The sequence below is a fragment of the Dermacentor variabilis genome, unplaced genomic scaffold (genome assembly GCF_050947875.1).
Source record: "Dermacentor variabilis isolate Ectoservices unplaced genomic scaffold, ASM5094787v1 scaffold_15, whole genome shotgun sequence".
NCBI classification, from domain to species: domain Eukaryota; kingdom Metazoa; phylum Arthropoda; class Arachnida; order Ixodida; family Ixodidae; genus Dermacentor; species Dermacentor variabilis.
Genome location: NW_027460313.1, coordinates 11813685 through 11827968, shown reverse-complemented (window position 1 = coordinate 11827968; position 14284 = coordinate 11813685).

The following is a 14284-nucleotide window of genomic DNA, read 5'->3' as shown; positions in this document are numbered from 1 at the left end:
TCATCTTTTAAGAGATTCAATACATACAAGCATTTGTCTCACAAACCAGATTTATTTCAAGGGAATTGTCCACGTCTCAATTATTTCTCTCGTCGTATTCGAGTGCTGATTGCCGTGTTATAGTTTGTTAACGAAACTACCCCTCAATTCTAAATATTGTAAGGCAGTTTGTCGTGTGCGTATCATGGCCACGCATGCTTATATCGCCTTTCCGTTTCTCTACCACGGTTGCGCTTTAAAAACCACGGCGCTGCAAGTTTGCTTTCCTTTCCTTCCCTCTTCTCCGCCCTTAAACTGACTCTCTTAACTACTACACGCAGAGGCAAGAAACAGCGCGCGCTTTAGATACTATAGATGAGACGAATATTTACAATTATTATTAGGGTTATAATTATATTCGAGTGCTGATTGCCGTGTTATAGTTTGTTAACGAAACTACCCCTCAATTCTAAATATTGTAAGGCAGTTTGTCGTGTGCGTATCATGGCCACGCATGCTTATATCGCCTTTCCGTTTCTCTACCACGGTTGCGCTTTAAAAACCACGGCGCTGCAAGTTTGCTTTCCTTTCCTTCCCTCTTCTCCGCCCTTAAACTGACTCTCTTAACTACTACACGCAGAGACAAAGAAACAGCACGCGCATGCGATCGCATAGATGAGATGAATACATATATATAGAAAAGCATCAGTCATAGCTCTCGAAGTATAATATAATATAATATAGAACAGCCCTCGAAGATAGCTATTCCGGCGGCTAGCTTCCCACGCTATGCGTGCCGTCCTCGCACCTGTTAAAACTTTTCCTAGACGCTAGAACTATACTATTCTTACGCAACCTTGAGCGATCGGAAAGCGCGTTTTCCACGCCTGGCCGGCGGAGAGGGGGGGCTTCGTTCCGGCCGCGAAGCTCTCCACATCCCCGCAAGGAGCCTGCTGGTGGTCTCGTGCGGACGATGCCCTCTCGGTGAGCGCATATTTCCCCCCTCATCTTTTAAGAGATTCAATACATACAAGCATTTGTCTCGCAAACCAGATTTATTTCAAGGGAATTTTCCACGTCTCAATTATTTCTCTCGTCGTATTCGAGTGCTGATTGCCGTGTTGTAGTTTGTTAACGAAACTACCCCTCAATTCTAAATATTGTAAGGCAGTTTGTCGTGTGCGTATCATGGCCACGCATGCTTATATCGCCTTTCCGTTTCTCTACCACGGTTGCGCTTTAAAAACCACGGCGCTGCAAGTTTGCTTTCCTTTCCTTCCCTCTTCTCCGCCCTTAAACTGACTCTCTTAACTACTACACGCAGAGGCAAGAAACAGCGCGCGCTTTAGATACTATAGATGAGATGAATATTTACAATTATTATTAGGGTTATAATTATATTCGAGTGCTGATTGCCGTGTTATAGTTTGTTAACGAAACTACCCCTCAATTCTAAATATTGTAAGGCAGTTTGTCGTGTGCGTATCATGGCCATGCATGCTTATATCGCCTTTCCGTTTCTCTACCACGGTTGCGCTTTAAAAACCACGGCGCTGCAAGTTTGCTTTCCTTTCCTTCCCTCTTCTCCGCCCTTAAACTGACTCTCTTAACTACTACACGCAGAGACAAAGAAACAGCACGCGCATGCGATCGCATAGATGAGATGAATACATATATATAGAAAAGCATCAGTCATAGCTCTCGAAGTATAATATAATATAATATAGAATAGCCCTCGAAGATAGCTATTCCGGCGGCTAGCTTCCCACGCTATGCGTGCCGTCCTCGCACCTGTTAAAACTTTTCCTAGACGCTAGAACTATACTATTCTTACGCAACCTTGAGCGATCGGAAAGCGCGTTTTCCACGCCTGGCCGGCGGAGAGGGGGGGCTTCGTTCCGGCCGCGAAGCTCTCCACATCCCCGTAAGGAGCCTGCTGGTGGTCTCGTGCGGACGATGCCCTCTGGGTGAGCGCATATTTCCCCCCTCATCTTTTAAGATATTCAATACATACAAGCATTTGTCTCGCAAACCAGATTTATTTCAAGGGAATTTTCCACGTCTCAATTATTTCTCTCGTCGTATTCGAGTGCTGATTGCTGTGTTATAGTTTGTTAACGAAACTACCCCTCAATTCTAAATATTGTAAGGCAGTTTGTCGTGTGCGTATCATGGCCACGCATGCTTATATCGCCTTTCCGTTTCTCTACCACGGTTGCGCTTTAAAAACCACGGCGCTGCAAGTTTGCTTTCCTTTCCTTCCCTCTTCTCCGCCCTTAAACTGACTCTCTTAACTACTACACGCAGAGGCAAGAAACAGCGCGCGCTTTAGATACTATAGATGAGATGAATATTTACAATTATTATTAGGGTTATAATTATATTCGAGTGCTGATTGCCGTGTTATAGTTTGTTAACGAAACTACCCCTCAATTCTAAATATTGTAAGGCAGTTTGTCGTGTGCGTATCATGGCCACGCATGCTTATATCGCCTTTCCGTTTCTCTACCACGGTTGCGCTTTAAAAACCACGGCGCTGCAAGTTTGCTTTCCTTTCCTTCCCTCTTCTCCGCCCTTAAACTGACTCTCTTAACTACTACACGCAGAGACAAAGAAACAGCACGCGCATGCGATCGCATAGATGAGATGAATACATATATATAGAAAAGCATCAGTCATAGCTCTCGAAGTATAATATAATATAATATAGTATAGCCCTCGAAGATAGCTATTCCGGCGGCTAGCTTCCCACGCTATGCGTGCCGTCCTCGCACCTGTTAAAACTTTTCCTAGACGCTAGAATTATACTATTCTTACGCAACCTTGAGCGATCGGAAAGCGCGTTTTCCACGCCTGGCCGGCGGAGAGGGGGGGCTTCGTTCCGGCCGCGAAGCTCTCCACATCCCCGTAAGGAGCCTGCTGGTGGTCTCGTGCGGACGATGCCCTCTCGGTGAGCGCATATTTCCCCCCTCATCTTTTAAGAGATTCAATACATACAAGCATTTGTCTCGCAAACCAGATTTATTTCAAGGGAATTTTCCACGTCTCAATTATTTCTCTCGTCGTATTCGAGTGCTGATTGCCGTGTTATAGTTTGTTAACGAAACTACCCCTCAATTCTAAATATTGTAAGGCAGTTTGTCGTGTGCGTATCATGGCCACGCATGCTTATATCGCCTTTCCGTTTCTCTACCACGGTTGCGCTTTAAAAACCACGGCGCTGCAAGTTTGCTTTCCTTTCCTTCCCTCTTCTCCGCCCTTAAACTGACTCTCTTAACTACTACACGCAGAGGCAAGAAGCAGCGCGCGCTTTAGATACTATAGATGAGACGAATATTTATAATTATTATTAGGGTTATAATTATATTCGAGTGCTGATTGCCGTGTTATAGTTTGTTAACGAAACTACCCCTCAATTCTAAATATTGTAAGGCAGTTTGTCGTGTGCGTATCATGGCCACGCATGCTTATATCGCCTTTCCGTTTCTCTACCACGGTTGCGCTTTAAAAACCACGGCGCTGCAAGTTTGCTTTCCTTTCCTTCCCTCTTCTCCGCCCTTAAACTGACTCTCTTAACTACTACACGCAGAGACAAAGAAACAGCACGCGCATGCGATCCCATAGATGAGATGAATACATATATATAGAAAAGCATCAGTCATAGCTCTCGAAGTATAATATAATATAATATAGAATAGCCCTCGAAGATAGCTATTCCGGCGGCTAGCTTCCCACGCTATGCGTGCCGTCCTCGCACCTGTTCAAACTTTTCCTAGACGCTAGAACTATACTATTCTTACGCAACCTTGAGCGATCGGAAAGCGCGTTTTCCACGCCTGGCCGGCGGAGAGGGGGAGCTTCGTTCCGGCCGCGAAGCTCACCACATCCCCGTAAGGAGCCTGCTGGTGGTCTCGTGCGCACGATGCCCTCTCGGTGAGCGCATATTTCCCCCCTCATCTTTTAAAAGATTGAATACATACAAGCATTTGTCTCGCAAACCAGATTTATTTCAAGGGAATTTTCCACGTCTCAATTATTTCTCTCGTCGTATTCGAGTGCTGATTGCCGTGTTATAGTTTGTTAACGAAACTACCCCTCAATTCTAAATATTGTAAGGCAGTTTGTCGTGTGCGTATCATGGCCACGCATGCTTATATCGCCTTTCCGTTTCTCTACCACGGTTGCGCTTTAAAAACCACGGCGCTGCAAGTTTGCTTTCCTTTCCTTCCCTCTTCTCCGCCCTTAAACTGACTCTCTTAACTACTACACGCAGAGACAAAGAAACAGCACGCGCATGCGATCACATAGATGAGATGAATACATATATATAGAAAAGCATCAGTCATAGCTCTCGAAGTATAATATAATATAATATAGAATAGCCCTCGAAGATAGCTATTCCGGCGGCTAGCTTCCCACGCTATGCGTGCCGTCCTCGCACCTGTTAAAACTTTTCCTAGACGCTAGAACTATACTATTCTTACCCAACCTTGAGCGATCGGAAAGCGCGTTTTCCACGCCTGGCCGGCGGAGAGGGGGGGCTTCGTTCCGGCCGCGAAGCTCTCCACATCCCCGTAAGGAGCCTGCTGGTGGTCTCGTGCGGACGATGCCCTCTCGGTGAGCGCATATTTCCCCCCTCATCTTTTAAGAGATTCAATACATACAAGCATTTGTCTCGCAAACCAGATTTATTTCAAGGGAATTTTCCACGTCTCAATTATTTCTCTCGTCGTATTCGAGTGCTGATTGCCGTGTTATAGTTTGTTAACGAAACTACCCCTCAATTCTAAATATTGTAAGGCAGTTTGTCGTGTGCGTATCATGGCCACGCATGCTTATATCGCCTTTCCGTTTCTCTACCACGGTTGCGCTTTAAAAACCACGGCGCTGCAAGTTTGCTTTCCTTTCCTTCCCTCTTCTCCGCCCTTAAACTGACTCTCTTAACTACTACACGCAGAGGCAAGAAACAGCGCGCGCTTTAGATACTATAGATGAGATGAATATTTACAATTATTATTAGGGTTATAATTATATTCGAGTGCTGATTGCCGTGTTATAGTTTGTTAACGAAACTACCCCTCAATTCTAAATATTGTAAGGCAGTTTGTCGTGTGCGTATCATGGCCACGCATGCTTATATCGGCTTTCCGTTTCTCTACCACGGTTGCGCTTTAAAAACCACGGCGCTGCAAGTTTGCTTTCCTTTCCTTCCCTCTTCTCCGCCCTTAAACTGACTCTCTTAACTACTACACGCAGAGACAAAGAAACAGCACGCGCATGCGATCGCATAGATGAGATGAATACATATATATAGAAAAGCATCAGTCATAGCTCTCGAAGTATAATATAATATAATATAAAATAGCCCTCGAAGATAGCCATTCCGGCGGCTAGCTTCCCACGCTATGCGTGCCGTCCTCGCACCTGTTAAAACTTTTCCTAGACGCTAGAACTATACTATTCTTACGCAACCTTGAGCGATCGGAAAGCGCGTTTTCCACGCCTGGCCGGCGGAGAGGGGGGGCTTCGTTCCGGCCGCGAAGCTCTCCACATCCCCGTAAGGAGCCTGCTGGTGGTCTCGTGCGGACGATGCCCTCTCGGTGAGCGCATATTTCCCCCCTCATCTTTTAAGAGATTCAATACATAGAAGCATTTGTCTCGCAAACCAGATTTATTTCAAGGGAATTTTCCACGTCTCAATTATTTCTCTCGTCGTATTCGAGTGCTGATTGCCGTGTTATAGTTTGTTAACGAAACTACCCCTCAATTCTAAATATTGTAAGGCAGTTTGTCGTGTGCGTATCATGGCCACGCATGCTTATATCGCCTTTCCGTTTCCCTACCACGGTTGCGCTTTAAAAACCACGGCACTGCAAGTTTGCTTTCCTTTCCTTCCCTCTTCTCCGCCCTTAAACTGACTCTCTTAACTACTACACGCAGAGGCAAGAAACAGCGCGCGCTTTAGATACTATATATGAGATGAATATTTACAATTATTATTAGGGTTATAATTATATTCGAGTGCTGATTGCCGTGTTATAGTTTGTTAACGAAACTACCCCTCAATTCTAAATATTGTAAGGCAGTTTGTCGTGTGCGTATCATGGCCACGCATTCTTATATCGCCTTTCCGTTTCTCTACCACGGTTGCGCTTTAAAAACCACGGCGCTGCAAGTTTGTTTTCCTTTCCTTCCCTCTTCTCCGCCCTTAAACTGACTCTCTTAACTACTACACGCAGAGTCAAAGAAACAGCACGCGCATGCGATCGCATAGATGAGATGAATACATATATATAGAAAAGCATCAGTCATAGCTCTCGAAGTATAATATAATATAATATAGAATAGCCCTCGAAGATAGCTATTCCGGCGGCTAGCTTCCCACGCTATGCGTGCCGTCCTCGCACCTGTTAAAACTTTTCCTAGACGCTAGAACTATACTATTCTTACGCAACCTTGAGCGATCGGAAAGCGCGTTTTCCACGCCTGGCCGGCGGAGAGGGGGAGCTTCGTTCCGGCCGCGAAGCTCACCACATCCCCGTAAGGAGCCTGCTGGTGGTCTCGTGCGCACGATGCCCTCTCGGTGAGCGCATATTTCCCCCCTCATCTTTTAAAAGATTGAATACATACAAGCATTTGTCTCGCAAACCAGATTTATTTCAAGGGAATTTTCCACGTCTCAATTATTTCTCTCGTCGTATTCGAGTGCTGATTGCCGTGTTATAGTTTGTTAACGAAACTACCCCTCAATTCTAAATATTGTAAGGCAGTTTGTCGTGTGCGTATCATGGCCACGCATGCTTATATCGCCTTTCCGTTTCCCTACCACGGTTGCGCTTTAAAAACCACGGCACTGCAAGTTTGCTTTCCTTTCCTTCCCTCTTCTCCGCCCTTAAACTGACTCTCTTAACTACTACACGCAGAGGCAAGAAACAGCGCGCGCTTTAGATACTATATATGAGATGAATATTTACAATTATTATTAGGGTTATAATTATATTCGAGTGCTGATTGCCGTGTTATAGTTTGTTAACGAAACTACCCCTCAATTCTAAATATTGTAAGGCAGTTTGTCGTGTGCGTATCATGGCCACGCATTCTTATATCGCCTTTCCGTTTCTCTACCACGGTTGCGCTTTAAAAACCACGGCGCTGCAAGTTTGTTTTCCTTTCCTTCCCTCTTCTCCGCCCTTAAACTGACTCTCTTAACTACTACACGCAGAGTCAAAGAAACAGCACGCGCATGCGATCGCATAGATGAGATGAATACATATATATAGAAAAGCATCAGTCATAGCTCTCGAAGTATAATATAATATAATATAGAATAGCCCTCGAAGATAGCTATTCCGGCGGCTAGCTTCCCACGCTATGCGTGCCGTCCTCGCACCTGTTAAAACTTTTCCTAGACGCTAGAACTATACTATTCTTACGCAACCTTGAGCGATCGGAAAGCGCGTTTTCCACGCCTGGCCGGCGGAGAGGGGGTCTTTGTTCCGGCCGCGAAGCTCTCCACATCCCCGTAAGGAGCCTGCTGGTGGTCTCGTGCGGACGATGCCCTCTCGGTGAGCGCATATTTCCCCTCTCATCTTTTAAGAGATTCAATACATACAAGCATTTGTCTCGCAAACCAGATTTATTTCAAGGGAATTTTCCACGTCTCAATTATTTCTCTCGTCGTATTCGAGTGCTGATTGCCGTGTTATAGTTTGTTAACGAAACTACCCCTCAATTCTAAATATTGTAAGGCAGTTTGTCGTGTGCGTATCATGGCCACGCATGCTTATATCGCCTTTCCGTTTCTCTACCACGGTTGCGCTTTAAAAACCACGGCGCTGCAAGTTTGCTTTCCTTTCCTTCCCTCTTCTCCGCCCTTAAACTGACTCTCTTAACTACTACACGCAGAGGCAAGAAACAGCGCGCGCTTTAGATACTATATATGAGATGAATATTTACAATTATTATTAGGGTTATAATTATATTCGAGTGCTGATTGCCGTGTTATAGTTTGTTAACGAAACTACCCCTCAATTCTAAATATTGTAAGGCAGTTTGTCGTGTGCGTATCATGGCCACGCATTCTTATATCGCCTTTCCGTTTCTCTACCACGGTTGCGCTTTAAAAACCACGGCGCTGCAAGTTTGTTTTCCTTTCCTTCCCTCTTCTCCGCCCTTAAACTGACTCTCTTAACTACTACACGCAGAGTCAAAGAAACAGCACGCGCATGCGATCGCATAGATGAGATGAATACATATATATAGAAAAGCATCAGTCATAGCTCTCGAAGTATAATATAATATAATATAGAATAGCCCTCGAAGATAGCTATTCCGGCGGCTAGCTTCCCACGCTATGCGTGCCGTCCTCGCACCTGTTAAAACTTTTCCTAGACGCTAGAACTATACTATTCTTACGCAACCTTGAGCGATCGGAAAGCGCGTTTTCCACGCCTGGCCGGCGGAGAGGGGGTCTTTGTTCCGGCCGCGAAGCTCTCCACATCCCCGTAAGGAGCCTGCTGGTGGTCTCGTGCGGACGATGCCCTCTCGGTGAGCGCATATTTCCCCCCGCATCTTTTAAGAGATTCAATGCATACAAGCATTTGTCTCGCAAACCAGATTTATTTCAAGGGAATTTTCCACGTCTCAATTATTTCTCTCGTCGTATTCGAGTGCTGATTGCCGTGTTGTAGTTTGTTAACGAAACTACCCCTCAATTCTAAATATTGTAAGGCAGTTTGTCGTGTGCGTATCATGGCCACGCATGCTTATATCGCCTTTCCGTTTCTCTACCACGGTTGCGCTTTAAAAACCACGGCGCTGCAAGTTTGCTTTCCTTTCCTTCCCTCTTCTCCGCCCTTAAACTGACTCTCTTAACTACTACACGCAGAGGCAAGAAACAGCGCGCGCTTTAGATACTATAGATGAGATGAATATTTACAATTATTATTAGGGTTATAATTATATTCGAGTGCTGATTGCCGTGTTATAGTTTGTTAACGAAACTACCCCTCAATTCTAAATATTGTAAGGCAGTTTGTCGTGTGCGTATCATGGCCACGCATGCTTATATCGGCTTTCCGTTTCTCTACCACGGTTGCGCTTTAAAAACCACGGCGCTGCAAGTTTGCTTTCCTTTCCTTCCCTCTTCTCCGCCCTTAAACTGACTCTCTTAACTACTACACGCAGAGACAAAGAAACAGCACGCGCATGCGATCGCATAGATGAGATGAATACATATATATAGAAAAGCATCAGTCATAGCTCTCGAAGTATAATATAATATAATATAGAATAGCCCTCGAAGATAGCCATTCCGGCGGCTAGCTTCCCACGCTATGCGTGCCGTCCTCGCACCTGTTAAAACTTTTCCTAGACGCTAGAACTATACTATTCTTACGCAACCTTGAGCGATCGGAAAGCGCGTTTTCCACGCCTGGCCGGCGGAGAGGGGGGGCTTCGTTCCGGCCGCGAAGCTCTCCACATCCCCGTAAGGAGCCTGCTGGTGGTCTCGTGCGGACGATGCCCTCTCGGTGAGCGCATATTTCCCCCCTCATCTTTTAAGAGATTCAATACATAGAAGCATTTGTATCGCAAACCAGATTTATTTCAAGGGAATTTTCCACGTCTCAATTATTTCTCTCGTCGTATTCGAGTGCTGATTGCCGTGTTATAGTTTGTTAACGAAACTACCCCTCAATTCTAAATATTGTAAGGCAGTTTGTCGTGTGCGTATCATGGCCACGCATGCTTATATCGCCTTTCCGTTTCCCTACCACGGTTGCGCTTTAAAAACCACGGCACTGCAAGTTTGCTTTCCTTTCCTTCCCTCTTCTCCGCCCTTAAACTGACTCTCTTAACTACTACACGCAGAGGCAAGAAACAGCGCGCGCTTTAGATACTATATATGAGATGAATATTTACAATTATTATTAGGGTTATAATTATATTCGAGTGCTGATTGCCGTGTTATAGTTTGTTAACGAAACTACCCCTCAATTCTAAATATTGTAAGGCAGTTTGTCGTGTGCGTATCATGGCCACGCATTCTTATATCGCCTTTCCGTTTCTCTACCACGGTTGCGCTTTAAAAACCACGGCGCTGCAAGTTTGTTTTCCTTTCCTTCCCTCTTCTCCGCCCTTAAACTGACTCTCTTAACTACTACACGCAGAGTCAAAGAAACAGCACGCGCATGCGATCGCATAGATGAGATGAATACATATATATAGAAAAGCATCAGTCATAGCTCTCGAAGTATAATATAATATAATATAGAATAGCCCTCGAAGATAGCTATTCCGGCGGCTAGCTTCCCACGCTATGCGTGCCGTCCTCGCACCTGTTAAAACTTTTCCTAGACGCTAGAACTATACTATTCTTACGCAACCTTGAGCGATCGGAAAGCGCGTTTTCCACGCCTGGCCGGCGGAGAGGGGGTCTTTGTTCCGGCCGCGAAGCTCTCCACATCCCCGTAAGGAGCCTGCTGGTGGTCTCGTGCGGACGATGCCCTCTCGGTGAGCGCATATTTCCCCTCTCATCTTTTAAGAGATTCAATACATACAAGCATTTGTCTCGCAAACCAGATTTATTTCAAGGGAATTTTCCACGTCTCAATTATTTCTCTCGTCGTATTCGAGTGCTGATTGCCGTGTTATAGTTTGTTAACGAAACTACCCCTCAATTCTAAATATTGTAAGGCAGTTTGTCGTGTGCGTATCATGGCCACGCATGCTTATATCGCCTTTCCGTTTCTCTACCACGGTTGCGCTTTAAAAACCACGGCGCTGCAAGTTTGCTTTCCTTTCCTTCCCTCTTCTCCGCCCTTAAACTGACTCTCTTAACTACTACACGCAGAGACAAAGAAACAGCACGCGCATGCGATTGCATAGATGAGATGAATACATATATATAGAAAAGCATCAGTCATAGCTCTCGAAGTATAATATAATATAATATAGAATAGCCCTCGAAGATAGCTATTCCGGCGGCTAGCTTCCCACGCTATGCGTGCCGTCCTCGCACCTGTTAAAACTTTTCCTAGACGCGAGAAGTATACTATTCTTACGCAACCTTGAGCGATCGGAAAGCGCGTTTTCCACGCCTGGCCGGCGGAGAGGGGGGGCTTCGTTCCGGCCGCGAAGCTCTCCACATCCCCGTAAGGAGCCTGCTGGTGGTCTCGTGCGGACGATGCCCTCTCGGTGAGCGCATATTTCCCCCCTCATCTTTTAAGAGATTCAATACATACAAGCATTTGTCTCGCAAACCAGATTTATTTCAAGGGAATTTTCCACGTCTCAATTATTTCTCTCGTCGTATTCGAGTGCTGATTGCCGTGTTATAGTTTGTTAACGAAACTACCCCTCAATTCTAAATATTGTAAGGCAGTTTGTCGTGTGCGTATCATGGCCACGCATGCTTATATCGCCTTTCCGTTTCTCTACCACGGTTGCGCTTTAAAAACCACGGCGCTGCAAGTTTGTTTTCCTTTCCTTCCCTCTTCTCCGCCCTTAAACTGACTCTCTTAACTACTACACGCAGAGTCAAAGAAACAGCACGCGCATGCGATCGCATAGATGAGATGAATACATATATATAGAAAAGCATCAGTCATAGCTCTCGAAGTATAATATAATATAATATAGAATAGCCCTCGAAGATAGCTATTCCGGCGGCTAGCTTCCCACGCTATGCGTGCCGTCCTCGCACCTGTTAAAACTTTTCCTAGACGCTAGAACTATACTATTCTTACGCAACCTTGAGCGATCGGAAAGCGCGTTTTCCACGCCTGGCCGGCGGAGAGGGGGGGCTTCGTTCCGGCCGCGAAGCTCTCCACATCCCCGTAAGGAGCCTGCTGGTGGTCTCGTGCGGACGATGCCCTCTCGGTGAGCGCATATTTCCCCCCTCATCTTTTAAGAGATTCAATACATACAAGCATTTGTCTCACAAACCAGATTTATTTCAAGGGAATTGTCCACGTCTCAATTATTTCTCTCGTCGTATTCGAGTGCTGATTGCCGTGTTATAGTTTGTTAACGAAACTACCCCTCAATTCTAAATATTGTAAGGCAGTTTGTCGTGTGCGTATCATGGCCACGCATGCTTATATCGCCTTTCCGTTTCTCTACCACGGTTGCGCTTTAAAAACCACGGCGCTGCAAGTTTGCTTTCCTTTCCTTCCCTCTTCTCCGCCCTTAAACTGACTCTCTTAACTACTACACGCAGAGGCAAGAAACAGCGCGCGCTTTAGATACTATAGATGAGACGAATATTTACAATTATTATTAGGGTTATAATTATATTCGAGTGCTGATTGCCGTGTTATAGTTTGTTAACGAAACTACCCCTCAATTCTAAATATTGTAAGGCAGTTTGTCGTGTGCGTATCATGGCCACGCATGCTTATATCGCCTTTCCGTTTCTCTACCACGGTTGCGCTTTAAAAACCACGGCGCTGCAAGTTTGCTTTCCTTTCCTTCCCTCTTCTCCGCCCTTAAACTGACTCTCTTAACTACTACACGCAGAGACAAAGAAACAGCACGCGCATGCGATCGCATAGATGAGATGAATACATATATATAGAAAAGCATCAGTCATAGCTCTCGAAGTATAATATAATATAATATAGAACAGCCCTCGAAGATAGCTATTCCGGCGGCTAGCTTCCCACGCTATGCGTGCCGTCCTCGCACCTGTTAAAACTTTTCCTAGACGCTAGAACTATACTATTCTTACGCAACCTTGAGCGATCGGAAAGCGCGTCTTCCACGCCTGGCCGGCGGAGAGGGGGGGCTTCGTTCCGGCCGCGAAGCTCTCCACATCCCCGCAAGGAGCCTGCTGGTGGTCTCGTGCGGACGATGCCCTCTCGGTGAGCGCATATTTCCCCCCTCATCTTTTAAGAGATTCAATACATACAAGCATTTGTCTCGCAAACCAGATTTATTTCAAGGGAATTTTCCACGTCTCAATTATTTCTCTCGTCGTATTCGAGTGCTGATTGCCGTGTTGTAGTTTGTTAACGAAACTACCCCTCAATTCTAAATATTGTAAGGCAGTTTGTCGTGTGCGTATCATGGCCACGCATGCTTATATCGCCTTTCCGTTTCTCTACCACGGTTGCGCTTTAAAAACCACGGCGCTGCAAGTTTGCTTTCCTTTCCTTCCCTCTTCTCCGCCCTTAAACTGACTCTCTTAACTACTACACGCAGAGACAAAGAAACAGCACGCGCATGCGATCGCATAGATGAGATGAATACATATATATAGAAAAGCATCAGTCATAGCTCTCGAAGTATAATATAATATAATATAGAATAGCCCTCGAAGATAGCTATTCCGGCGGCTAGCTTCCCACGCTATGCGTGCCGTCCTCGCACCTGTTAAAACTTTTCCTAGACGCTAGAACTATACTATTCTTACGCAACCTTGAGCGATCGGAAAGCGCGTTTTCCACGCCTGGCCGGCGGAGAGGGGGGGCTTCGTTCCGGCCGCGAAGCTCTCCACATCCCCGTAAGGAGCCTGCTGGTGGTCTCGTGCGGACGATGCCCTCTGGGTGAGCGCATATTTCCCCCCTCATCTTTTAAGATATTCAATACATACAAGCATTTGTCTCGCAAACCAGATTTATTTCAAGGGAATTTTCCACGTCTCAATTATTTCTCTCGTCGTATTCGAGTGCTGATTGCTGTGTTATAGTTTGTTAACGAAACTACCCCTCAATTCTAAATATTGTAAGGCAGTTTGTCGTGTGCGTATCATGGCCACGCATGCTTATATCGCCTTTCCGTTTCTCTACCACGGTTGCGCTTTAAAAACCACGGCGCTGCAAGTTTGCTTTCCTTTCCTTCCCTCTTCTCCGCCCTTAAACTGACTCTCTTAACTACTACACGCAGAGGCAAGAAACAGCGCGCGCTTTAGATACTATAGATGAGATGAATATTTACAATTATTATTAGGGTTATAATTATATTCGAGTGCTGATTGCCGTGTTATAGTTTGTTAACGAAACTACCCCTCAATTCTAAATATTGTAAGGCAGTTTGTCGTGTGCGTATCATGGCCACGCATGCTTATATCGCCTTTCCGTTTCTCTACCACGGTTGCGCTTTAAAAACCACGGCGCTGCAAGTTTGCTTTCCTTTCCTTCCCTCTTCTCCGCCCTTAAACTGACTCTCTTAACTACTACACGCAGAGACAAAGAAACAGCACGCGCATGCGATCGCATAGATGAGATGAATACATATATATAGAAAAGCATCAGTCATAGCTCTCGAAGTATAATATAATATAATATAGTATAGCCCTCGAAGA